Below are 27,378 nucleotides of genomic sequence, written 5' to 3' on the forward strand. Positions count from 1 at the left end.
AACAGGACTGTGAGCTGAAGAAGGTTTAACCCCCCTATGAAGCCTCTCCCTCTTCCTTTATGTGAGCCGCAAATCAATGCGGGTTGCCAGGTCCTCAAGTTGGTGAAGGGAGGCAGGGTAGTCCCGGGTAACCAGTTCATCCTTCATGTTCTCATTAAGACCTTGCATGAAAGCATCCATTTTAGCATGCTCATTCCAAAAACTGTCTGCTGCCAATAAATGAAAGTCAATGATATAAGATGTGACGCTTATCTCTCCCTGTTTAATGGAGAGTAAACCTCTGGCAGCTTCACGACTAGGAAGAACTGGATCAAAAACCCTGATGAGCTCCTTGGAGAATGCAGAATAAGAAGCACATGTGACCGAACCACTTTGCTACTCAGCAGTGCCCCATTGCTTAGCCTTTCCAGAGAGCAGGGAAATAACAAACGCCACCTTAGAGCGCTCAGAAGAGAACGAAGATGGCTGAAGCTCAAAATTAATCTCACACTGTGTAAGAAACGCACAGCACTGGTCAAGATCTCCCTTAAACAGCTCAGGAGGCGTGAGTCTTTGTTCTCTTACCACAGTGGAAAGATCAGGAACTGGCTGTGAGGGCACTGGCGTGGAGGCAAGAGTCATGGAGCGCAGCATAGAAATTATTTCCCTCATGCCGGAATCTGGACGGGCAATAGAGTGATCAACATTAGTGCATTAGTACATCTTTGCATTGCAGAATGAAATGTTATAATTAGGGATGTAAGATGCTCTCCTTGCACAAATCCTGTATGTATAAAAAGCCAAAATATTTTTTGTCAAAGTGAAGTCTGGCTTACAACGTGCAATTAAGCTGCTATCTGCATGTGACCCGGATATGAAGGTGAGGACCTCAAGTTTGGCAACTGTTGACGGAGTTAGGAAAAAAAAAGAAAAAAACTTGTTGTTGGGTCCAAACACTTTTAAATCATTAATGTGGTTGCACTTTGGGTATGGTAAACAAAGGAAACAGGAGGAGAGTGACAGGACATTTGTTGCACTATAAAAATACCATTACTAAGTCAACTATTGGCAGCTAAGTTAGGGTGTATTCACACCAGGAAAGTCCTTTGGTCTGCTTGTTTGGTCCGAAGCAAAGGCGGACTTCATTTTTTTTTTTTTTTGTTTGGTGTGGTTTGTTTTCACATTGTATTTTTTGCAAGAGAACTATTACTTGTGAACAAAGCCACACGGGTGACAATCATTGCTCCCATTGGGCAGATATGATGGGGGCGTGGGAAGTGGACCAAAAGTGGCAAGTACACCCTTAGAGTCTGCTTCAAATCTTTCTATTGTTGCTAAGTTAAAGGGCTGTTTTACGGCATAAAAACACAGTATATGAACTACTCAAACCTGAACTGGTCTACAGTGATTTAAAGATTTTCTTAAAAAAAGGTTTGTGATTTGTGACTTCACTCGAATTTGAAAAAAAGATTTGGGTTTTTAATCAAAGTTTTTCTTAAACAAATGACACTTATCTCTATGCATCACAAATGGTTGTTTTCATATGTCTCTGTCCTCCTGTCCAAATAAAATATTTTCTCCTAATCTGTCCAGAGAACATTATGCCAAATGTACAGGTCCTTCTCAAAATATTAGCATATCGTGATAAAGTTAATTATTTTCCATAATGTCATGATGACAATTTAACATTCATATATTTTACATTCATTGCACACTAACTGAAATATTTCAGGTCTTTTATTGTCTTAATACGGATGATTTTGGCATACAGCTCATGAAAACCCAAAATTCCTATCTCACAAAATTAGCATATCATTAAAAGGGTCTCTGAACGAGCTATGAACCTAATCTTCTGAATCAACGAGTTAACTCTAAACACCTGCAAAAGATTCCCGAGGCCTTTAAAACTCCCAGCCTGGTTCATCACTCAAAACCCCAATCATGGGTAAGACTGCTGACCTGACTGCTGTCCAGAAGGCCACTATTGACACCCTCAAGCAAGAGGGTAAGACACAGAAAGACATTTCTGAATGAATAGGCTGTTCCCAGAGTGCTGTATCAAGGCAACTCAGTGGGAAGTCTGTGGGAAGGAAAAAGTGTGGCAGAAAACGCTGCACAACGAGAAGAGGTGACCGGACCCTGAGGAAGATTGTGGAGATGGGCCGATTCCAGACCTTGGGGGGACCTGCGGAAGCAGTGGACTGAGTCTGGAGTAGAAACATCGAGAGCCACCGTGCACAGGCGTGTGCAGGAAATGGGCTACAGGTGCCGCATTCCCCAGGTCAAGCCACTTTTGAACCAGAAACAGCGGCAGAAGCGCCTGACCTGGGCTACAGAGAAGCAGCACTGGACTGTTGCTCAGTGGTCCAAAGTACTTTTTTCGGATGAAAGCAAATTCTGCATGTCATTCGGAAATCAAGGTGCCAGAGTCTGGAGGAAGACTGGGGAGAAGGAAATGCCAAAATGCCAGAAGTCCAGTGTCAAGTACCCACAGTCAGTGATGGTCTGGGGTGCCGTGTCAGCTGCTGGTGTTGGTCCACTGTGTTTTATCAAGGGCAGGGTCAATGCAGCTAGCTATCAGGAGATTTTGGAGCACTTCATGCTTCCATCTGCTGAAAAGCTTTATGGAGATGAAGATTTCCTTTTTCAGCACGACTTGGCACCTGCTCACAGTGCCAAAACCACTGGTAAATGGTTTACTGACCATGGTATCACTGTGCTCGATTGGCCTGCCAACTCTCCTGACCTGAACCCCATAGAGAATCTGTGGGATATTGTGAAGAGAACGTTGAGAGACTCAAGACCCAACACTCTGGATGAGCTAAAGGCCGCTATCGAAGCATCCTGGGCCTCCATAAGACCTCAGCAGTGCCACAGGCTGATTGCCTCCATGCCACACCGCATTGAAGCAGTCATTTCTGCCAAAGGATTCCCGGCCAAGTATTGAGTGCATAACTGTACATGATTATTTGAAGGTTGACGTTTTTTGTAATAAAAACACTTTTCTTTTATTGGTCGGATGAAATATGCTAATTTTGTGAGATAGGTATTTTTGGGTTTTCATGAGCTGTATGCCAAAATCATCCGTATTAAGACAATAAAAGACCTGAAATATTTCAGTTAGTGTGCAATGAATCTAAAATATATGAATGTTAAATTTTCATCATAACATTATGGAAAATAATGAACTTTATCACAATATGCTAATATTTTGAGAAGGACCTGTATTGTCTATATCTCTGTGGGAAGCCAAAGTCTGGCCTTCTTCATTTTTATTGTTCTACTTGTGTTCTTTCTATTCTGTGTTTGACTTCTTTCACTCTCTTCTCTCTGTCTACAATATGTACAAGAATGTTTACAAAGTAGGACTTAAAAATAAAATCTATTTATCTTCATACATGGTATAAATTTAGTCCAGATCCCCTCTAGTTGTAAAAGTGGATTGCTGTTATTCTCTGCACTCATCCTCTGCCTTATAGGTGCTGTCTCCCAGGAATTGTTCAACAGCAGATACAGGTGGTTTGGTCACAGTGATGCATGGGTACACAGTATAGAAAAAAACATAGGCCATGACATGGAAGGCAGTTTGTGTGTGTCATGAGTTTTGAAGGTAGGACCCAAATGCAGAAGGAGTGGAGATGGTGAAACTGTTTAATATCAAATAAACTTGCAGCCACAGGAACTCAGGCAGGTGAAAAACATAAGGCACAGGAAAACCATTAAACAAGCAAGAAGGCAAACAGGACAAGACCAGGGCAAGAACACAGGGTTGATGACAGGATGACAATGGGAGGAACCAGTGGCAATGAAAACTAGGGACTTTAAGTACTGTGGGAAAGTGCACTGTAAAACATTTCAAGGCAGTTTAACTTGGAAATGAAAGTTCACCTGTTGCCTTGAAAATCCAAGTAAACTCAACTAGAAAATTTTCTTTGTTTAAACTCAGAAATTAAAGTTTATAAAGTTGGTTTAACAGAAAGAGATGAGTTGTCTAAACATTGTTTTTCAAGCTGTGATAGCTCATTAATGTTGAATTGTGAGTTGTTTTAATTTAATAATGCAAGTTAAACCAAATAATTACAGGTCCTTCTCAAAATATTAGCATATTGTGATAAAGTTCATTATTTTCCATAATGTCATGATGAAAATTTAACAGTCATATATTTTAGATTCATTGCACACTAACTGAAATATTTCAGGTCTTTTATTGTCTTATTACGGATGATTTTGGCATACAGCTCATGAAAACCCAAAATTCCTATCTCATAAAATTAGCATATCATTAAAAGGGTCTCTAAACGAGCTATGAACCTAATCATCTGAATCAACGAGTTAACTCTAAACACCTGCAAAAGATTCCTGAGGCCTTTAAAACTCCCAGCCTGGTTCATCACTCAAAACCCCAATCATGGGTAAGACTGCCGACCTGACTGCTGTCCAGAAGGCCACTATTGACACACTCAAGCAAGAGGGTAAGACACAGAAAGAAATTTCTGAACGAATAGGCTGTTCCCAGAGTGCTGTATCAAGGCAACTCAGTGGGAAGTCTGTGGGAAGGAAAAAGTGTGGCAGAAAACGCTGCACAACGAGAAGAGGTGACCGGACCCTGAGGAAGATTGTGGAGAAGGGCCGATTCCAGACCTTGGGGGACCTGCGGAAGCAGTGGACTGAGTCTGGAGTAGAAACATCCAGAGCCACCGTACACAGGCATGTGCAGGAAATGGGCTACAGGTGCCGCATTCCCCAGACCTGGGCTACAGAGAAGCAGCACTGGACTGTTGCTCAGTGGTCCAAAGTACTTTTTTCGAATGAAAGCAAATTCTGCATGTCATTCGGAAATCAAGGTGCCAGAGTCTGGAGGAAGACTGGGGAGAAGGAAATGCCAAACTGCCAGAAGTCCAGTGTCAAGTACCCACAGTCAGTGATGGTCTGGGGTACCGTGTCAGCTGCTGGTGTTGGTCCACTGTGTTTTATCAAGGGCAGGGTCAATGCAGCTAGCTATCAGGAGATTTTGGAGCACTTCATGCTTCCATCTGCTGAAAAGCTTTATGGAGATGAAGATTTCATTTTTCAGCACGACCCGGCACCTGCTCACAGTGCCAAAACCACTGGTAAATGGTTTACTGACCATGGTATCACTGTGCTCAATTGGCCTGCCAACTCTCCTGACCTGAACCCCATAGAGAATCTGTGGGATATTGTGAAGAGAACGTTGAGAGACTCAAGACCCAACACTCTGGATGAGCTAAAGGCCGCTATCGAAGCATCCTGGGCCTCCATAAGACCTCAGCAGTGCCACAGGTTGATTGCCTCCATGCCACGCCGCATTGAAGCAGTCATTTCTGCAAAAGGATTCCCGACCAAGTATTGAGTGCATAACTGTACATGATTATTTGAAGGTTGACGTTTTTTGTAATAAAAACACTTTTCTTTAATTGGTCGGATGAAATATGCTAATTTTGTGAGATAGGAATTTTGGGTTTTCATGAGCTGTATGCCAAAATCATCCATATTAAGACAATAAAAGACCTGAAATATTTCAGTTAGTGTGCAATGAATCTAAAATATATGAATGTTAAATTTCCATTATGGAAAATAATGAACTTTATCACAATATGCTAATATTTTGAGAAGGACCTGTATGTCACATTATAAATGCAAGAAAACCATCCTCACCTAGTTGAACAAGTACACATTTCTGTATTATCTCATTCACATTAACAAGTTAACATAACTATTTGTTTCAAGTTATTAGAATTCAAATGTTTGACAAAGGTTGCATCAATAAAATATCTGAGTTGACTGATTTTCTTAAACATCACACTGAATTCTGCTCAAAAATATTTATTTTAAACAGGCCTTAAACAAATATTACATTGATGTATATTTTTTTTAACTTTGATACCTCTTTTACTAAGAAAACATTTGATTTAAGGTGACAAAAACACCTCCACAGACTTGACAGTTAACATGTACACAACAATTGACAAATAAACAACTTCAAAATAGGCATATGGCCTTAGCTATTATAGGCTTTAGTATATAATTGTATTAAGAGCAACTTTAAATGTAACACCTCTGCTGTGTTTTTATAAAACTGTAAATGAGATAATAAAAACATTTTAACTTGTAAATGTTCAAAGCTAGAGTTTAGAACACTGTTTGAACTTTTTTAAATAGTTTTTTAACTTTATTTGGTGTACTGTATGTGGCAAATGACCATAGAATACAAAAGTTCAATGCCACCCATTGTACAGAATAAGTTAAACAGTGAAACAGGCCGAGATCATTTTCGTAAGGTTCTACTTTTTTTCAGCTTTTACAGCTACGTATTTTATTTCTGAGTCCATTGATTTTTGCAGTGCACTGGTCTGGTTTAATGTTCATGACAACTCTTTGAATGAACACAAAAAAGTACTTCATCTTCTGGAGGTACTCCAGGTTAAAGCAGTAGATTAACATGGCCATTAACATGGCAAAGTTGTTGGCAAAAATTTCTGAGATCATGAAGGATGATCTTCTCTACTACTACAGCCAGATTAAAGATGTCCAAAGGAAAGGCATCTGTCAGAGGGCCATTGTGAGCAATCAAGGTACCAATCTCCATTCCTTCCTTTATCTTGTCAAGGATGCCTGAAAACATACAAACACACAATTTACATGACAACTCTGAGTATAAACATTGTAATATGAGATAGAATCCTATCGGCAACGTTTACTTATTAAAATAATTTATTTTATCTGAGCATAATCTACCTTTTTAAGACAAAAAATGTTTGGGACCATTGTAAACATTTTGAGGGACTTAAAGTCTTGACTTTTAAAGGAGACCTATTATGCAAAATTCACTTTTGCTATGAATCAGAAAAAGGCGGACCCAAGATTCAGCCAGACACAGTACTGAAAGTTCAAAAGATTTATTCAGCCACAGGAAAACGTCACACAGGTAACACTCCTCACAGCTTCCAGGAATCACTGAGGCAGAAAGAGGGATTAGTGACTTGTAGTCTCTCCAGATTTTGCAGGGATCAGAAAAGCCACTAACCTGCTTTTGTCTTGAGTGGAACTTGAAACCCAGAGGGGAAACCTCAGTGGGTGGCACAGGTGAGAAGTGACTCCAGGCTGAATAATCCGAGGGCTAGGCTGGCTCAATAATCCAAGGACAGAAACAGGGTCAACGATCGGAACAAGAGGCGTCAGGCAAGGGCAGGCAGAGGCATAAACCAGATGCAGGAAACAAGGTTGACAACCAAAATCCAAATAGTCCGACAGGGAGCAGGCAGAGGCATAAATCCAAAAAGCAAGGCAAGGTCAAGAACAATGAACAGACAGGAAGGAACGCTGGATATCTACTCACACAATGGCTTTCAAAAATCTGGCACCGTCTGCTTGTCAGAGTCAGTATATATCAGGGAAGACACAGGTGCTTGGCATTCCACAGATTGCAATACACTGCAGCAGCCACCAGGTGTATCTAATCTGCTGATTGCAGCCAGGGAGACAGGGTAGAGCAGACGTGCCAGAATCATAACACTCTAATTCTTCTACAAAGACACAAAAAAACCTTCAGCAGTTTTTTGGCTAAAAATAGTTATTTTTTTCTAGAAAACGCTCTGTTTCAAAACCTGTGTATTTTGACATCACAATTACATGGGCACCTAGCAACATTACCTGAGTCCCGCCCCTGACTAGCAACTGAAGTGGAGCTCCACCTACTAGAGGATCACGTCCCGCGGGCTGGTTTTACCTTACACGCGTCTTGCAATGGCGATTACAATAATATTAATGACCAGAATGGCAGGAGCGGGTCATTCCTAAATATAATTTTACTATTTACAAATCTAAACCATACCTGAAGGCTGAAACAAAAGAAAAAGGACACATCATCTTTCTGAATTACACACAGGTGGAGCGCTGTATTTAATAAAATCCTAACCGAGCACATAAAATCAGCTGTTCTGAGGCACAAACATTTTCCCTCAAAACACACAAAACAAACCACCATAAAACGTGTTTGATTCTGAAATTTATTGACGGTCCTTAAGAGAACCACCGTCTGCAGGAGAACAGTTGTCCGTTATTAAATTGCTTACATCAGATCAAACAGGAGGACAGCCCGCTGAATCCGTGGAGCACGAATATCCAACCTATAACTTACTTCACCATGGTCAAAAGTCTGCGATGTTGCGCTTTAAAGTCCTTGTCCTCATTATTGCCATGGCTGAGACAAAAACTTCCTCATAAAGCCCAAAACTGTAACTTCCTCAGGCAATCTCTGGAGCTTTACAAGTCCAGACAGCAGGGTCTCTCCTCTCTGCTTCTCCTGCTCCTCCTTGGCACCAATGCATCCAGTCCATCCATGAACGATTCCAACAGGTCTTTATTGACAATTCTGCTGAACTCTGCATCAGCGGGAACAAAGACAATAAAATATTATTGCATGAGCTGTAAGGGTGAAATTACAAATGATAAATCTGACTACAACAAAGAAGTCATGCATTAATGTTCAAGTAACGTGCTGTGAAATGTGGGCAAGTTTACATGTCTCTCACAAAACAAAGCAGGCCATCTTTTGCAGACAGTAGAGATGTGGGGTTCATTAGTAATTATTTATTTCCTTCGCTGTGAGAATGTTGCAGTCATCAACTTGTCCAGGAGCTGTAGAGCTGATCCTTTCTTCTGTACATCTAGGTTCTGAGAATGTACACAAATCACAGTATAACTTTGTCACAATTTTATAACCTTCTTTTACATGTTCTCTCAGATGGATTTTCAGTTCAACTTGAGATTGAAAAGTCTTCAAACAATTTTCATAAATGCAGACAAGGCTTGAACACCTCCGATAACGTCCGTGACGCTCCTTGTAATGCTGTACAATTCTTCCTTGCCCATTAGAAGAGAATGCACAAAACGTACATGTCCCCCTGAAAAAAAAGTAGAAAAGAAAGATTTTCACATTTTCTCCAATTAAATAATTAAATATACTTTTGAAATTAAGAAATTAAATACATATATATGTTTTTATAAATTATTTTAAAAACACAATTATTTCATTCTATATTTACTTAATGACTCCCATGGAACAGCGACATCATGAAATTATATAAACAGTCAAGATAACCCCTCAGACTGAAAGCCTTCACCAACTGTTCCCGTCCTTACATCAGCTTAACTTCTGTCGCTTAGCAACCGTTACTGCATGGAGAACAGAGGAGTGAAGCCTACAATGGAGCCCCTCCCAGCATAAGTTTGAAAACCATGTGCCTGGACATAAGATGTTCTCTCTGTTTTAGCCTCTACCTCCCTGTCAGCTGACGAGGCAAGGAGGCTGTAGTGCAAGGGGAACTGACATCTCTGATCACAACTTGGCACTTTTGCAATTAAGTGATATCCTCATTCTTTTTTTTTTTTCTTCTTTTTTCCAACTTTGATTACAGCTTTTCTCTCTCTTCCCCCATTGCTGCTTCCGTTAGAACCATTGGAAGCAGCAATGGCGCAGGTGCAGGGGAGGCGTTAGCTTAAATGTCGATGCTAAACAATAATGATGTTACCCCTAACACCGAGGCTTCAAAGCACGCTTCAAACTCGACTGGGTAGTTATGGTGAAGCAGTGGGCCAGAGCTTGCTTCATGTAATGTCCTCGATGACGTGTGAACCACTTCACTGCTTCATTCAGACCGAGTCAGCTGACTGCTTCGCATTGACTGAGAGAGTTTCAAAAATTTGGTGCAATTCAGTGTATTTAAGATGGCTCAAGCCCTGGTTCACATCTCCGTTCTACACGTATTATACGTTACGAACAGCTCTCGTTTTTGGATATTCAGAGTTTTGGTGGATTATTTTGTCATGGAGCAAGCATCTAGGAAGCGTTCCCAAGAGTGGGAATATTTCGATTTGGTGCCACCTAATAAGGTAATTTACATTCAAAGTGTTCATTACAAAGCATATAACCTGTACTATGCAGTATTGTTATAGTCATGGTATCATGTTATGCAAGAGGTGCAGTAACGGGTTGTTATCTTGGTTTTACAGGTGCAGTGTTTGCTTTGCCCGCAGCTGCTAACGTATAATAATAATACATCATCAATGCTGAGGCATTATACAACCAAACACGAGAACACTCAGCCTCACGCCACCAATCAATGTCAGCATAACATAGATATACATGCAGAATTAGAAAGAATGACAGTTAAATGTTTGTAAGTTAAACTGAATTTACTTTTCTGTATTTATTTTTTTTAGGATCCAGGAAGCAAGAACTTGATGAAGCTCTTGTGGACTTCATAGTGAAGGACTCCCAGCCTTTCACTGTATCCAAACCTAGACCACCCTTCTACTGTGCAGAAATTACTTTTCTTGAATAAAAACACTTGAAGTAACACAAGCACCCTCTTTATTACACCAAGAACAATGTCCAAAAACACACAGTACACCAAGAACACTCCCAAAGAAAGTATGAATGACAAATCAAAACTTTCACTTAATTTATTTTGTTTTTTTAGTTATTTATTTCAAATGGGACAGTGGAATTTCATAAAACAAATGACAATTTATGTTAAAGAAGCCAGAATTAGCCTAATGGCTATTTTTAATTCCCTACAGATCACATTGTTTTTAAATTATTACTTTTTCATGAGTTAATTACTCAGAATCTTTAATGGGTTACTAAAAACACATAGGTACAACACGCATACCTACATACATGAGTGCTTTTATTTACACAAGAGATGCATCACATTTGCAGGGCTTCATTTGGTGCAACAATCACTACTGCCAGTAGATGTCACCCAAGGAAACTGAATGAAGATTCGGGTAGTGAACCACTTTATGACACAATGGTTCAAAATGATTCTATGCTTCAAAAAGCCTCATTTTGACATCACTACTAAACAATTACCCCTCCTTGAACCGTCACCTTAACGTGGTGGAGGGGTTTGAGTGCTCAAACGATCCTAGAGGCTATGTTGTCTGGGGCCTAAATGCCCCTGGTAGGGTCTCCCATGGCAAACAGGCTCTAGGTGATGGGTCAGACAAAGAGTGGTTCAAGAATCCCTCATGAAGAACAAAATATCGAGGCACGTGACGTCGCCCGGTACGGCGGAGCCGGGGTTCCACCCTGGAGCCAGGCCTGGGGTCGGGACTCGTCGGAGAGCGCCTGAGAGTACCCGGCCTTCTTGGCATCCCTGTCGGGGGTGCTGGATAGTGCCCCTCCCGGGGACTCCATTATTCTGCTGGGGGACTTCAACACCCACGTGGGGAACGACAGTGACACCTGGAGAGGCGTGATCAGGAGGAATGGCTTACCCGATCTGAATCCGAGTGGTGTTTTGTTATTGGACTTCTGTGCTAGTCACGGATTGTCCATAATGAACACCATGTTCAAACATAAGGGTGTCCATCAGTGCACTTGGCACCAGGACTCCCTAGGCAATATGAAAAAACGATCAAATGGTTAACATAACTCAATACAGTAAGTTTTTCTTTCACAAACATTTTAGTTCAAAATCTAAAACTTGCCTAGATTTCTTTAAGGTTAAAGAGTGGAAGTTAGTAAACATAACTAAATGGGGCTGCAATGTTTTACAGTGTGGACTAAATGTTAATGAGCAAGGAGACAAAGTAATCAGGGGACACAATTAACAGGTGTGGACCAGGCTGAGGGGAGACAATGGGAGTGTGACCAATTAACAACATAAGCACAGAACAGAAGGTAAACAAGGGACCAGATAGAATGACAAAACTAAAGGAAAACAGATCTAAAGGAAATGAAAACAAACACAACTCTAACAGACAGATCCTGAAAGCATGGGCATACAAGCAGAAAAAAGAGCAAAAGAGGTGAGGCCTGAGGATGGGTGGAAAAACAGATGGAGGAAACATGCAAGGAAGAAAAGCATAAAGGGAAATAGAACAAGACGTTCTGCACACTTCATAGAATTCTGATGATTAGATACCGAACTGCAAAAGGATTCTTACTTTTTTTTTATCACACTCAAACATATTGCAATATCAGACAAAAAAATAACCTGAGTTAAATTAAAAAAAATAAATTCACAATGGAAAAAAACTATCCAAGCCAACTTGGCCCTATGTGACAGCATAAATGTCCTTAATAAATCAGAAATGACCTGCAAATAGCCACATATTTTTAAGTAAACTGAGATTAAATGCACTAGCAAAGTGGAGAAGTGGAGGTGGTGGAGGAGTATAAATACCTCAGTGTTCACCTGGACAACAGACTAGAGTGGAGATGCAACTGTGAAGCCGTCTACAAGAAGGGACAGAGCACACTGTACTTCTTGAGGAAGCTTAGGTCCTTTGGTGTTTGCAGCAAGATGCTGCATATCTTCTATAAGTCTGTTGTGGAAAGTGTGATCTCTTCTGCCATCATCTCCTGGGGTAGCAGCATCAGAGCCAGGGACTTAAAAAAGCTCAACAAGCTGATAAAGAAGGCTGGCTCTGTTCTGGGGACTCCTCTGGAACCTCTAGAGATCATTGTGCAAAGAAGGATAAAATGAAGAACATTATGGAGAACCTTGAGCATCCTCTTCATGAGACTGTCATACAACAGAGTGCCTTCAGTGAGAGGCTTCTTCAGATCTGCTGTAAGACAGACTACTACAATAGATCCTTCCTGCCCAAAGTGATCAGCATCTATAATCCCTCTTTGAAGAAAACAGTATAATATGAGCTACAAAAAGTTTAATTTCGCTTTGGGATGGATAAAGTATTTTTTAATTTGAATAGCATCAAGAAAGCTCTTAAATAGCATCTGTATGACAACTTGAAACAGGCTAAAGGATTTCAAAGACATCATGGTCTGATCTAAAGGAATTAACCAACAGACGAGAAGCAAAATCACTGATATCTACCAGTTTGGACAGGGTCAAAACCCCTTTTCTAAGCCTTGGGTAATCCACAAACCACAGCAACAACCATTATCTACAATTGGGGAAAGCATGGAACCTGTGAATCCCGAGTTCAAATGTGGTGAACTCAGGATTGGCCAGCCTATAAAAATTATACCAAAACTACATTGACCCATCCAGGAGGTCACAAAAGAACCGAGATCTACCAAAGCAAAAAAGACCCCATTTGTCTTAGATAAGGCTGGTATTCATGATTAAACAATAACAAAGTGACTGGGCAACAGTTGCATCCAAAGGAGGGTTCCGAGGCTGTTTTGCTGACCATAAGAGTTGCAGAATTTTTTTTTTTAATGTTTAGAGACAATTACCTTTTCACACAGGGCCATGATGTTTTGGATAGCATTTTACTTTTCTTAAATAGTCAGTCAGTCATTTTCTACCCCCCCCTTCCATAGTGGGTCACGGGGAAGCTGGTACATATCTCCAGCAGTCTATGGGCAGGAGGCGGGGTACACCCTGGACAGGTCGCCAGTCCATTGCAAGGCAACACAGACACACACAGGACAAACAACCATGCACACAGCAATTCACACCACTTTTAATAATATAATAATAATATATCTTTTAATAAATAAAATTATTATTGTATTTTAACTTTACTTACTGTCTGAAATTTGAGGATCTGAAACATGTGTTCTAGAATTGCGCCGCTCAAGGTGGCAGCAGGTTGGAGTAGCTATGTTACTTTTGATTCTGATTTATTATTTTTTGGGAACTATTCCTCTTGTGGTGGATACAGTTGATTTTTTTTGGACGACTGTCCACTCCGGTGTCGGATGCTGTGCAGCTTGGAAGATTTTTCTTAATACTTTCTATTTTTGGACATTTGTTATGATGCATTGCCATGGCAATGGGGTTGTTTCTTACAACCGGGAGCAGCTGATTAATATCTCAAAAGCTCAAATAATACTTAAACTACAACCCCAAATCCCTGATGAGTTGAAAAGGAGACGGCGTGGATGCAGAGCAGGAGCTAAGAGAAGAAAGAGAAGGAGGAAGTTCAAACCATCTCTTCCATCGATTATGATGGGCAATGTGAGATCGTTGGGAAACAAGTTGGATGAACTCCAAGCCCTACAAAGGACCCAGCCAGAGTACCAGGCATGCAGTATTATGTGTTTTACTGAGACATGGCTGCAGGATCATATCCCCGACTCCAGTGTCTCTGCCGGGCTTTTTAACCATACAAGCAGACAGAGATTTAAAGAGGAGCGGCAAATGTAAAGGAGGTGGACTGGCAGTACTTGTGAACAACAGATGGTGTAATCCAGGACATGTTACTGTGAAGTGTCATCTCTGCAGTCCAGATATTGAACTGTTGGCAGTAAGTTTTCGTCCATATTATTTACCCAGATAGTTCACCAGTGTTATTTTGGCAAAAGTTTACGTTCCACCTTCCGCTGTTGCCGACACTGCATGTGATGCCATCAGCTCAGTTGTTGCTAAGTTACAGACATAAAACCCCAATGCTTTTGTGGCAATTTCTGGTGATTTTAACCATGCTTCACTCTCTACTACACTTCCAACGTTTGAACAATTTGTCAGCTGCTCTACCAGAGAAAACAAAACATTGGATTTGTTTTATGCAAATGTCAAGGACTCATACATCTCTACAGCTAGACCTCCTCTAGGCAAATCATATCACAATCTTGTTTTTCTCTGCTCGAAATATAAGCCCCTTGTTCAGAGGCAACCTGTAATAAAGAGGACTGTGAGAAAATGGTCACAGGGAACTGAAGAAGCTCTGCAAGGTTGCTTTGAGGCTACAGACTGGGATGCACTGTGCCAACCACATGGAGATGACATCAATGCCATGACTGAGTGTGTAACCGACTATATAAACTTCTGTGTGGATAACATCATCCATCATCCCCACCAGAACCGTGAAATGCTTCCCCAATAACAAACCTTGGATCACCAGTGACCTGAAGGACCTGCTTAACAAGAAAAAAAAGAGCCTTCAGAGAGGGAGACAGAGAATTATTGAGGAGTTTACAGAAGCAACTTAAAGTCAAGATAAGAGACAGCAAGGAGGTGTACAAGAAGAAGCTGGAGAGCAAGCTCCAGCAAAACAATATCAGAGATGTGTGGACAGGGATGAAGAAGATCACAGGCTTCAAGCAGAAGGATGATCAGACCAATGGAGGTCTGGACAGAGCCAATGAACTGAACACATTCTTCAATAGGTTCAGTTCAGAAACAAGCTTCACATCCTCCTCTCCTGCTCAGAGCCAGACATCCCACCCTCCTTTGACCCACAGCTGTCCAGTAACACCTCAAATGTTTTATCTTCCACCTCAGCCCTAGACCCTTCTGCTTCTACATGTTTGCCATCAACTATATCAGAAGATGCTGATGCTTCATTTGCTTCCCCCTTCCACCTGTGTGTCTCAAGAAGTCAGGTGAAGAGACAACTGGAGAGACTGAACCAGAATAAGGCTGCAGGTCCAGATCATGTCAGCCCTAGAGTCCTGAAGGCCTGTGCAGAGCAGCTCTGTGGGATTCTGCAGCACCTCTTCAACCTTAGCCTGGCCCAGAAGAAGGTTCCGGTGTTGTGGAATACCTCCTGTCTTGTTCCGGTACCAAATAAAACTCACCCATCATTCCTCAATGACTATAGACCTGTTGCCCTGACATCTGACCCCCTTCAGTTTGCTTATCGCTGTGGAGTTGGAGTTGAAGATGCCATCATACACCTGCTTCAACAAACCCACTGTCATCTGGACAAAGCCAGCAGCACTGTGAGGATCATGTTCTTTGATTTCTCCAGTGCATTTAATACAATCCAACCTGATTTGCTTTGTCAGAAACTCCAGAAGACTCAGGTGGAGGCCTCAACAATCTCCTGGATCAAAGACTACCTGACAAACAGACCACAGTTTGTGAGACTGAAGGGTTGTGAGTCTAACCAGGTAGTCAGCAGCACAGGAGCACCACAGGGTACTCTCACCATTCCTTTTCACTCTGTACACCTCAGACTTCCAGTACAAGACAGACTCCTGTCATCTGCAGAAATACTCGGATGATTCTGCAGTCGTGGGGTGGATCAGAGATGGACAAGAAGCTAAGTACAGGAAGGTGGAGGACCGCTTTGTGGCATGGTGTGGAAACAATCATCTCATTTTGAACGTGACTAAAACAAAGGAGATGATTGTAGATTTTAAGAGAAACAGGAATAAGTCAAAAACTATTTCTATCATGGGAGAAGAAGTGGAGGTGGTGGAGGAGTATAAATACCTCGGTGTTCACCTGGACAACAGACTAGAGTGGAGATGCAACTGTGAAGCCATCTACAAGAAAGGACAGAGCAGACTGTACTTCTTGAGGAAGCTTAGGTCCTTTGGTGTTTGCAGCAAGATGCTGCATATCTTCTATAAGTCTGTTGTGGAAAGTGTGATCTCTTCTGCCATCATCTGCTGGGGAAGCAGCATCAGAGCCAGGGACTGAAAAGCTCAACAAGCTAAAAAAAGGCTGCCTCTGTTCTGGGGACTCCTCTGGAACCTCTGGAGATCATTGTGGAAAGAAGGATTCTTCATAAAATGAAGAACATTATGGAGAACCCTGAGCATCCTCTTCATGAGACTGTCCTACAACAATGGAGTGTCTTCAGTCAGAGGCTTCTTCAGATCTGCTGTAAGAAGGAGCGCTACAGGAGATCCTTCCTGCCCACAGCCATCAGGATCTACAACGGCTCTTTGAGGAAACCTTCATAATATGAGCTATAACAACATTTAATTTCCCTTTGGGATTAATAAAGTATTTTTGAATTGAATTGAATTTAACCCTCCCGCAGTCCTGGAGAGGTCGCATGGACCCTGTGTGCGCTACTCGAGTTTTTCCCTGTCTCTTTCGTGGTTTTCCCAAATGCCAGGCTGCAGGGAGCCCTCCACATCATGTTTCCAACCACTGCCCTAGATTTTTGGTCCTGCGGGGGTCTGAGCAACACCGGGTTCAGTTCTTTTTGGCTCCTCCCATGAGATCTGCCTCACTCTGTACTGGCACTTAGCCAGGACTGCGGGAGGGATGTGTGTGAAAAAAAAAGAAATTCTGCTAAAACCTCTTGACAGTACTGTACATCTGTTATGTTGAGCATTTCCAACCTTTATTTGTAGAGGAAGAATAATCTAAACCTCCTTGTTTGATATGCTTGAGAGCAACAGGGTACTTGTTTATGATCCAAGTTAACAAGGAGTCACTGAAGGGTGACTCAAAGGGTGCCTGAGTCAACGAGGAGTCTGCATGGGGTGAATTGGTGGCTGCCAGAGCCAACCAGGATTATCAGGAGGATGACATAGCACTGCAGGGTTCAAAGAGGACTATCAGAAGAGCAACCCAGAGATCATCAGTTTGACCAAAGAACCTCAGAAAATTATGAAGAGAGCTATGAAGGGGCTCGCAAAGACTGTCCAAACAACATTTGTTTTAAATGACTGACAGTATAAAAGCCAGGGAATTAAAAAGCTCAACAAGATGATAAAGAAGGCTAGCTCTTTAGAAACTCTGGAGATGGATGTACAAAGACAGATGGATATTAAAGTGAAGAAAATAATGGACAACCATCCTCTTCTTGATACAATCCTTCAACAATAATATCTTCAGTCAGCGACTTCTTGATAGCTGCTGTAATACAGAGCGCTACAGGAGATCCCTCCTGCCCATAGCAATTACCATCTACAATGATTATTTGAAGAAACATTGATATTTTTAGTTACCACATCATTTAATATTCCTTTGGTATAAATGAGGTATTGAAATTGTAAATAGCCTGCAATTTTATAGCACTTTATCCAGTCTGAAGATCGCAAAGCACTTTACACCACAATCAGTCATCCACTGACAGTGGGAGGCTACATTTTGGCTACAGCTGCCCTGGGCCAGACTGACAGAAACAGGGCTGCCATACAATCGGCGCTACCAGACTCTAAACTCCATTAGTAGCCAAGGTGGGTGAAGTCAGACCGGGGTGTCCAAACTGGAAACAAACCGGTAATAAATATTAAAATTTGGTGAAACAGATTATGACACTGCTTTAACCCGCCTGGTAATATTTCTGTTCAAGCGTATTATGTCTCTTTCGATTTTAATCCTGTGCCCTGTATAGATGTAGTTTCTCCTGCTTTACTGAAAATGAGAAAATTTAGCATTTATGTACTGTAATACTTCTGCTTTTGAAAATCTTTTCAGATTTCTTGCCATTTAAACATTTTTAACTCATATGCAGATACAATTAGATCTAGGATTGGGGGGACTACTATCTTCTTTTTCCATCTTGAATCTTCACTATTTGTCAAATGTTCAATGTGATAAATAATCTTTTTACAGCTTTTGATGAAATGGTTCCTGAATTTGGAAAATATCTTGGGGAATGCTTTGAGCTTGTAAAAGCTAGTAGAGCGTAGCCACATCTTTATTCAGGAGAGATTGCTTGAATTTAAAAAATGTTTAAGGTCTACCTTTAAATTGAGTGGAAATTATTACACCAGTTTTTAACATTTTATTTGCATGGGAACTGAATACTGACACCATCTGCTTACCCAAAAAGAAGATGTTTTTGGCATTGAAATTATGATATTAACAGTGTTCACAGGCTGCAATGTTACCATGTACTAGGTTTATATCCAATCTGGGGTCTTTCTTTGTGGAGTTTGCATCTTCTTCATATTTTGTAGTTTCTTATGATAGTACGAAACCATGCATGAGTTTAGTTTAGCTAAGTATTCAATATATGCACGGATATTTGATTCTCTGATTCGTCAGTGAGAAATTATTTGCTTCATAAATGGTTTTTCCATTTTTGCTTGTCACACTTACATGTTTCAGAACATCAAACAAGTTTTAATATGAGACAAAGATAACCAGAGTACATACAAAATGTAGTTTGCTCATGACAATTTTATTTATTAAGGGGAAAATGCTTCAAAATAATCTAATCTTTCTTGAAGAAGTAAAATGCATCCAAGATGGTGCCGCAGTTGGCAGCCTCAGTACTTCACCAAACATTTTTTTTTATAAAAATGTCGAAAGCAAAGGGAAATCAAAGTCAAATTCCTTGAGTTTGTACACAAACGTCGTGAATAAGGCTGATTCTGATTCTAATCAGCCCTAATCTTAATACCAGAACACAAACTAATTGCCCAGTGATTCTCCTGCAGGATTTTCTGATAAAGAGCAACATTTATTGTTCCATCAATTACAGCAAAATGTCCAGGTCCCAAAGCAGCAAATCACAGTGTCAGTTGTCATGATGTTCTTGTTTTTGAAATGCTGTGCCAGTTCAACCCAGATGTCATGGGACACACAATTCAAAAAGTCCCACTTTAGTCTCATCAATGTTCAGAATATTTTATTGGGGATAATCAGTGTGGTTTTAGTCAAATGTGAAGCAGGCCTTTGAGTGCTTCTTGGCCAGCAGGGGTTTCCTGCCTTCAAACTCTCACATTGATGTCATTTTTGCCTGTTTTCTTTCTTATCCCCAAAACACGCACAGCTTGCGACTGACTACACATTCCAATCTTATTTCTTCAAAACACATAGGCTTCAACTATGGTGGACAGACCACCGGACCTGCGAGATTGAGTATTCACACAAGAGTATGTACCAGAAATCATATTTAACACATACATAATGATAATCTAGCTAACAGATTTTGAACACAATATTTCAACGTCACTACTCAATTCCAAAACTTCTGCGATCTCCATGCTTTTTTCTTCTGGCTCTTGTCTTTGTAAGAAAGGACTCTCATGTCATATAAACAGTTCTGTTCTCTGCTTTAACAATCAGTTCCCCGTTGTCCATCTTGTAAATTAACCAAGTGAAACTATTTGCAAACCCATGCGATGGGAGGTTGCATAATGTTTATGTCATGACTTGACCATTTTAGTTTGTATTTTCCCCAAAATCACTTTCTATCTGACTCATGACATTCCCATCAAATTGCAGCATAGGTCTGACCAAAAGAGGCCCTCTTCTAGCTTGGTCAGACAGTCACAGGTGCAGTCGCGGAGAATTGTGAGCGGTGTGGACAGCCTCACTGGCTCTTACTGTGTTTCACTGAACTCCCAAAACCTTGTGCCTTTGTTATCCTTTCCAGACTGATATGTCAGTGACTTTGTTTCTCATCTGTTCTTGAATTTCTTTAGATCAGGGTGTTGTGATTATGAATATGAGAATATTATTTAATATTTAATATTAATATTTGTAATATTTTATCAAATAATATTTTGGTCTGTTAATGGTTGTCCTGTGAATACCAGCCCAGTAAGGCAATGGTATTAGGACAAAATAGAAAGGTGTGAGCCAAGCTCTGACATTATTGAACAGCATAAACTCTGCACATACATGGAATGAATTCACACAATTTCTTAAAATACAAGAATTTATTAACAAAAATAAGTAAACTCAAAATCAAACATATTTCAATCAACAAACTCTTTACTATACTAAAACAATCCAACTAAACTACCAAGCAGAATTAAAGAATAACGAAGACTAATGGGCTATGTACAATATAAACAAGTTGGTTAAAGATGATTGAAAATCATGACCTAAAGAGGGATGCAACATTACCATGCAATGTTTATATTTGAGAACCAAGGATTATCTTGAAGAATCTGGAACTGAAGTTAAGTTAGTCTTGGAACTAACTTAGAAAATAATCAGCAAACATTTAGACAACCATTCCAAATGCAAGATCAGATAAAATATTATTTTAATAAAATAATGTTTTAAATAATGATCTGCTGAATAAAACCAACCGTCTGGATGACCATTTCTCAATGATGTCTAATTAGCTGCCTTTATTTATTAAAATAATGTTTAATGAAATATTAAGGAAATAGTAAAATCTTTAAGGAAATATTTTGGAAAAAGAGCCAAATCTTTCTGGAGAAATGGGGCTTAATGGTGTTTACTTAATTATCAGATTTTGTAAAATAATGTTTAGGGAAATATTATTTACTGGATTGAAAACTAACTAAATATTCTTTAGCAGGCAAGCATGTGTCCAAAGCCATTAGCAGTTAAAGCTAACAAAGAAGCTGATTGCTTAGCACCAGAATGGTTATGGCCGATCTTCTGTGTTTAAATCACACTTTAAATAAAGTTTGTCTTAACTTTAAAAACACACAAACACAGAACACAATCTCCCCTTTTTATGAATGAATACCGGATTCTTTCAACAGTAATTCATCAGTACTTAACTTGTGCATATGATCGCGTGATCTTATGACACCCTTGGATCCAGTTTAAGAGTTTATGCCTGTTTGCCAGCAAAGAGACATTAGCGCGCTGGACAGTGACGTCACAGGAAGTCCGTAGTTATCCCGTTTCCTGGCTGTGCCAGAAGTAGGTTAATGCAATTTATTTTGAAAGTTCCAGGAAAGTCTGTACTGGCCTTTCACGTTGTATCCATGGCTGTGGGTCCCAACAAGGGCATGATGTGTTGCTTTTCAAGGTATTTTAGCCTACTGGATGTTGTCAGACAGTTTCTATTAAAGATATGTATTGCTTTTACAGTCTTGGCAGTAATCAGACCTGGGTGTAGTAAGTGAATTGAACACTTCTTTCTGAAAGAAATCACAGTTCCGTTTAAGATTTAACAATGGGGGCAACTACTTTTTTACATGGGACCAGATTGGTTTGGATGGCATTTATCCTTGGATCAGTGAAATCAGCATTTGAAAACTGCATTTTTTGTGTACTCAAGTTATTTTGTCTGTTAAGTTCAATAGGGCAAATATATATTTTTTTTACAAACCGGATTCCAAAAAAGTCGTGACAGTAAACAAATTGTGAATAAAAACTGAATGCAATGATGTGGAGGTGCCAACATCTAATATTTTATTCAGAATAGAACACAAATCACAGATCACTGAGGGAATTTATCACTTTAAGGGAAAAATATGTTGTTTCAAAATTACATGGCATCAACAAATCCCAAAAAAGTTGAGACAAAGCCATTTTTACCACTGTGTGGCATCCCCCCTTCTTCTTACAACACTCAACAGACGTCTGGGGACAGAGGAGACCAGTTTCTCAAGTTTAGAAATAGGAATACTCTCCCATTCATGTCTAACTGTTCAATCGTCTTGGGCCTTCTTTGTCGCACCTTCCTCTTTATGATGCGCCAAATGTTCTCTATAGGTGAAAGATCTGGACTGCAGGCTGGTAATTTCAGTACCTGGATCCTTCTCCTACGTAGCCATGATGTTGTGATTGCTGCAGAATGTGGTCTGGCATTATCTTGTTGAAAAATGCAGAGTCTTCCCTGAAAGAGATGACGTCTAGATGGGAGCATATGTTGTTCTAGAACCTGAACATAGTTCTCTGCATTAATGGTGCCTTTCCAGACATGCAAGCTGCCCATGCCACAAGCACTCATGCAACCCCATACCATCAGTGATGAAGGCTTCTGAACGGAGCGTTGATAACAACTTGGGTTATCCTTGTCCTCTCTGGTCCGGATGACAGAGCTTTCCAGTGTTCCATAAAGAACTTCAAATCGTGACTCATCTGACCACAGAACAGTCTTCCATTGTGCCACAATCCATTTTAAAAGACCCCTGGCCCAGTGCAAACATCTGAGCTTGTGGAGGTTGCTTAGAAATGACTTCCTCTTTCCACTGTAGAGTTTCAGCTGGCAACGGTGGATTGTGTTCACTGACAATGCTTTATAGAAGTATTCCTGAGCCCATTCTGTTATATTAAGCAATCATGCAAGCTGCCCATGTCACAAGCACTAATGCAACCCCATACCATCAGTGATGCAGGCTTCTGAACGGAAGCCTGCATCACTGATCATAAAGAGGAAGGTGTGACAAAGAAGGCCCAAGACCCTAATAAACATGAGGGCCCAAGACCCTCAAGTTTAGAAATAGGAATGCTCTCCCATTCATGTCTAATACATGTCTAAATAAAGTGAATTGAAGATTTGAAGATCAGTATGAAATAGATATAATTTACAGTTAAGCAAACACTTCTGTGTTTGCCTAACTGTGTTGCTGTGGTAAACAAACAGATTTGACACAATTAGTATTGTGCCTGCAAAGTTTCAGAGCTATAACATCATCCTGTGAATTACATCGACAAATAAGCACAGACAGAAGGAATTGTTCATGCATGTTAAAGTATGGAAATGCAAAAGTCACACTTGTACATAAATGCAGATCAGATGGAAAAACAAACTTGTACACACACGTTCAAAAATTTAAACTCACTTCAGCTACTTACTCAAGACCACAATATCAGAACTCAGTGAAGCCTGAAGATGGTGAAATCTATGTTAAGCTTTTTTTTTTTGATGAAAGAACATAAAACTAATAGCTGCATTGATTCATGCCATTATGTGATTACTGGCAGGCTTCATTGCAATAATGCAGCATTCAGACTGTATAGGTTGCGATGGGTGTTATAAAATATTGCTCTTCACCTTCATGTGGTCCTTTATCGAAGCAATAACTGAAAACAGTCTGAGTCTCAGTTAACATGAGTAATTGCTTAAAAGGATGTAAGCTAAGAGGTAATCAATAATGAACCATTTAATGAGAGAAAAAGGTACCGCTGAGGAGAGAGTGACGATTAACATTTGGGATTTTAGCTATTGATATATAATGTCAATAAACTGGATGAAAAAATCTTCACGTGGTTTTGTACTTGGAAAAAAGAAAAGTTTTCACATGACTTATACTACTTTACATTTAACTTTTTTTGAAAAGTACTGCTTAATGAATTATATTCTTGAAAGTGTATTTATTTTAAGTAATGCAATTTAAAAAGCAAAAATCAAAGTCATGAAATAGAGACAACTGTTTATTTGCTTGATTTTGCCTTCATATCTTATGAAAACCAATAATTCACTTTTACATGAATTTCTGTTGATACATATGAACAATAAAAAAAACATTTTTTATACAGAAATTGTATGTTACGGTATGGTCATGTTGTGTCAAACACAACAGTCACTGACAACATCCACCAGAAGGGTAAGCAGTCGAAATGTACTCGTACTCGTACTCATCGTCTTCCGCTTATCCGGGACCGGGTCGCGGGGGCAGCAGACTCAGCAGAAACGTCCAGACGTCCCTCTCCCCAGACACCTCCTCCAGCTCCTCCGGGTAGAGCCAAGGCGTTCCCAGGCCAGCCGAGAGACATTGTCCCTCCAGCGTGTCCTGGGCCGTCCCCTGGGCCTCCTCCCGGTGGGACGTGCCTGGAACACCTCCCGACGAAGGCGTCGAGGAGGCATCCGGTATAGATGCCCGAGCCACCTGAACTGGCTCCTCTCGATGTGGACGAGCAGCGGCTCTACTCCGAGCCCCTCCCGGATGGCCGAGCTCCTCACCTTATCTCTAATCGAGTGCCCGGCCACCCTACGGTGGAAGCTCATTTCAGCCACTTGTATCCGGGATCTCGTTCTTTCGGTCATGACCCAAAGTTCATGGCCATAGGTGAGGGTAGGAATGTAGACAACGGACCGGCACAGTGCCCCCATTACTGCGGCAGCCACAGCGATCCGTCTGTCAATCTCCCGCTCCATTTTTCCCCCACTCATGAACAAGACCCCGAGATACTTAAACTCCTCCACTTGAGGCAGGAACTCACCTCCAACCTGAAGAGGACAACCCACCCTTTTCCGGTCGAGTACCATGGCCTCGGACTTGGAGGAGCTGATCTTCATCCCAGCCGCTTCACACTCGGCTGCGAACCGCCACAGCGCATGCTGTAGGTCTTGGCTAGAGGGGGCCAGCAGGACCACGTCATCTGCAAAAAGAAGAGACAAAATCCACTGGTCCCCAAACCAGACCCCCTCCAGCCCTTGGCTGCGTCTAGAAATCCTGTCCATAAAAGTTATGAACAGGACCGATGACAAAGGGCAGCCCTGCCGGAGTCCAACATGCACTGGGAACAGGTCCGACTTAGTGCGGACCAAACTCCTACTCCGCTCGTACAGGGACCGGATGGCCCCTAATAAAGGGCCCCCGATTCCATACTCCTGGAGCACCCCCCACAGGGCATCACGAGGGACACAGTCGAATGCCTTCTCCAGGCCTGCATGATGGCAGGATTGAGGAGATCCTCGAAGTACTCCTTCCACCGGCCGATAATGTCCTCAGTCGAGGTCAGCAGCCTCCCACTCCCACTATAAACAGTGTTGGTGAAGCACTGCTTCCCCATTCTGAGGTCCCGGACAGTTTGCCAGAATCGCTTCGAGGCCAACTGGTAGCCCTTCTCCAAGTCCTCACCGAACTCCTCCCAGGCCCGAGTTATTGCCTCTGCCACAGCCCGGGCCACAGCACGCTTGGCCTCACGGTACTCGTCAGCCGCCTCAGGAGTCCCCCAAGCCAACCACAGCCGATAGGACTCCTTCTTCAGCTTGACAGCATCCCTTACTGCCGGTGTTCTGGGATTGCCGCTGCGACAGGCACCGCAGACTTTACGGCCGCAGCTACGGGCAGCAGCATCGACAATAGATGTGGAGAACATGGTCCACGCGGAGAACAGATCCAACATCCCCCGGGATCTGGTCAAAGCTCTCCCAGAAGTGGGAGTTGAATACATCCCTGGCCTAGGGCTCCGCCAGGCATTCTCAGCAGACCCGCACTATGCGCTTGGGCATGCCAAGTCTGTCCGGCTTTCTCTTCCTCCAGCGGATCCAACTCACCACCAGGTGGTGATCAGTGGACAGCTCAGCCCCTCTCTTCACCCGAGTGTCCAAAACTTGCGGCTGAAGGTCTGATGATACAACAACAAAGTCGATCATCGACCTCCTGCCTAGGGTGTCCTGGTGCCAAGTGCACTGATGGACACCCTTATGTTTGAACATGGTGTTCATTATGGACAATCCGTGACTAGCACAGAAGTCCAATAACAAAACACCATTCGGATTCAGATCGGGGAGGCCATTCCTCCCGATCACGCCTCTCCAGGTGTCACTGTCATTTCCCACGTGGGTGTTGAAGTCCCCCAGCAGAATAATGGAGTCCCCGGGAGGGGCACTATCCACTCACCCCCGACAGGGACACCAAGAAGGCCGGGTACTCTGCACTACCGCTCGGCCCGTAGGCCGAGATGATAGTCAGAGACCTATCCCCAACCTGAAGGCGCAGGGATACGACCCTCTCATCCACTAGGGTAAACCCCAACATGAGACGGCTTAGCTTGTGGGCAACAAGCAAACCCACACCAGCCCGCCGCCTCTCCCCGTGGGCCACTCCAGAGTAGAAGAGAGTCCAACCCCTCTCAAGGAGATGGGTTCCAGAGCCCACGCTGTGCGTCGAGGCGAGCCCGACTATTTCTAGTCGATATCTCTCGACCTCCCGCACAAGCTCAGGCTCCTTTTCCCCCAGCGAGGTGACATTCCACGTCCCTAGAGCCAGCCTAAGCATCCGGGGATCAGTCCGCTGAGGTCTCCACCTTCGTCCGCCACCCAATCCTCTTTGCAACGGTCCTTCACGGTTCCCCCTGCAGGTGGTGGGCCCACTGGAAGATGGCCTTGCGTCTCTCATTTGGGCTTGGCCCGGCCACCAGGTGCTCTCCAGCGAGTCCCGACCCCAGGCCTGACTCCAGGGTGGGACCCCGGCTCCGCCGTACCGGGCGACATCACGTGCCTCGATATTTTCGTCCTCATGAGGGATTCTTGAACCGCTTTTTGTCTGACCCATTACCTAGAGCCTGTTGGCCATGGGAGACCCTGCCAGGGGCATTTAGGCCCAGACAACATAGCCTCTTTGATCATTTGAGCACTCAAACCCCTCCACCACGTTAAGGTGGCGGTTCAAGGAGGAGATGTCGAAATGTCATTAATAGAAAATCTGTCATGGTAGCAATTAGCAGGTACCAAGTCCATTAGGAAAAAAGGATGCCTGGCTGCATTCACTTTGGGCTTATTAAAATACTGAATCAACATGTCTACCCAAGTCATCACTGGCTATGCCACCATCTGTGTCTTTGGTCTGAAAACATTGGGATATTTTACAAAGCATTTTTTCATGAGTTAGCAAAGATAAGCCCCGGTCTGAGCTCTGGTGATCTCTGGTCATTCATAAAATGCTAATCAAGGCAGGCACAAGAGAGCTTTCAAAAATAAAGCTGGCATCAGGAACCAAACATTGCATGTAGTGGTGCAGGGTCACTATAAGGTGTTACACATAAAATGTAAGTCAGAAAATACAAAAGTTGAAAAAAATCTGTAGCATGTTAAACCTTTAGAATTTTTGTTCTACATGGAAGCATTCCCTCTACTTAAGAAATCACCCCTGTGTGAAGAGCAGTCACCATAGCCTGTCCAGTGTTGTTAAAGGCAATATTAATGTGTGTTAAATAGGCCTTTGTACATTTGTTGTTTGTTTCACCCTAAGATTTTGAGTATTAGGAGAGAATTTTAAAGTACTAATCTACTCATACTCTGTAAGTAAATATGCTTTTCTATCTATCGATCAATTGATTGATCTATATATACACTGCCTGGCCAAAA

General features: G+C 41.9%; 2 long non-coding RNA genes across 2 annotated transcripts; both read right to left on the reverse strand.

The window, feature by feature from the left end:
* Positions 1 to 6,274: 6,274 nt before the first annotated feature.
* Positions 6,275 to 7,083, reverse strand: LOC124858636. Its single transcript, XR_007035892.1, has 2 exons — positions 7,025 to 7,083; positions 6,275 to 6,612 (listed from the first exon to the last, which is right to left on the reverse strand). It is a non-coding gene; the product is annotated as an uncharacterized LOC124858636 (long non-coding RNA).
* A 934-nt stretch (positions 7,084 to 8,017) lies between these two features.
* On the reverse strand, positions 8,018 to 9,133 carry LOC124858771. Its single transcript, XR_007035923.1, has 4 exons — positions 9,045 to 9,133; positions 8,817 to 8,903; positions 8,532 to 8,673; positions 8,018 to 8,381 (listed from the first exon to the last, which is right to left on the reverse strand). It is a non-coding gene; the product is annotated as an uncharacterized LOC124858771 (long non-coding RNA).
* Between the last annotated feature and the right edge of the window lie 18,245 nt (positions 9,134 to 27,378).

Source organism: Girardinichthys multiradiatus, chromosome 22, assembly GCF_021462225.1.
Source record: "Girardinichthys multiradiatus isolate DD_20200921_A chromosome 22, DD_fGirMul_XY1, whole genome shotgun sequence".
NCBI classification, from domain to species: domain Eukaryota; kingdom Metazoa; phylum Chordata; class Actinopteri; order Cyprinodontiformes; family Goodeidae; genus Girardinichthys; species Girardinichthys multiradiatus.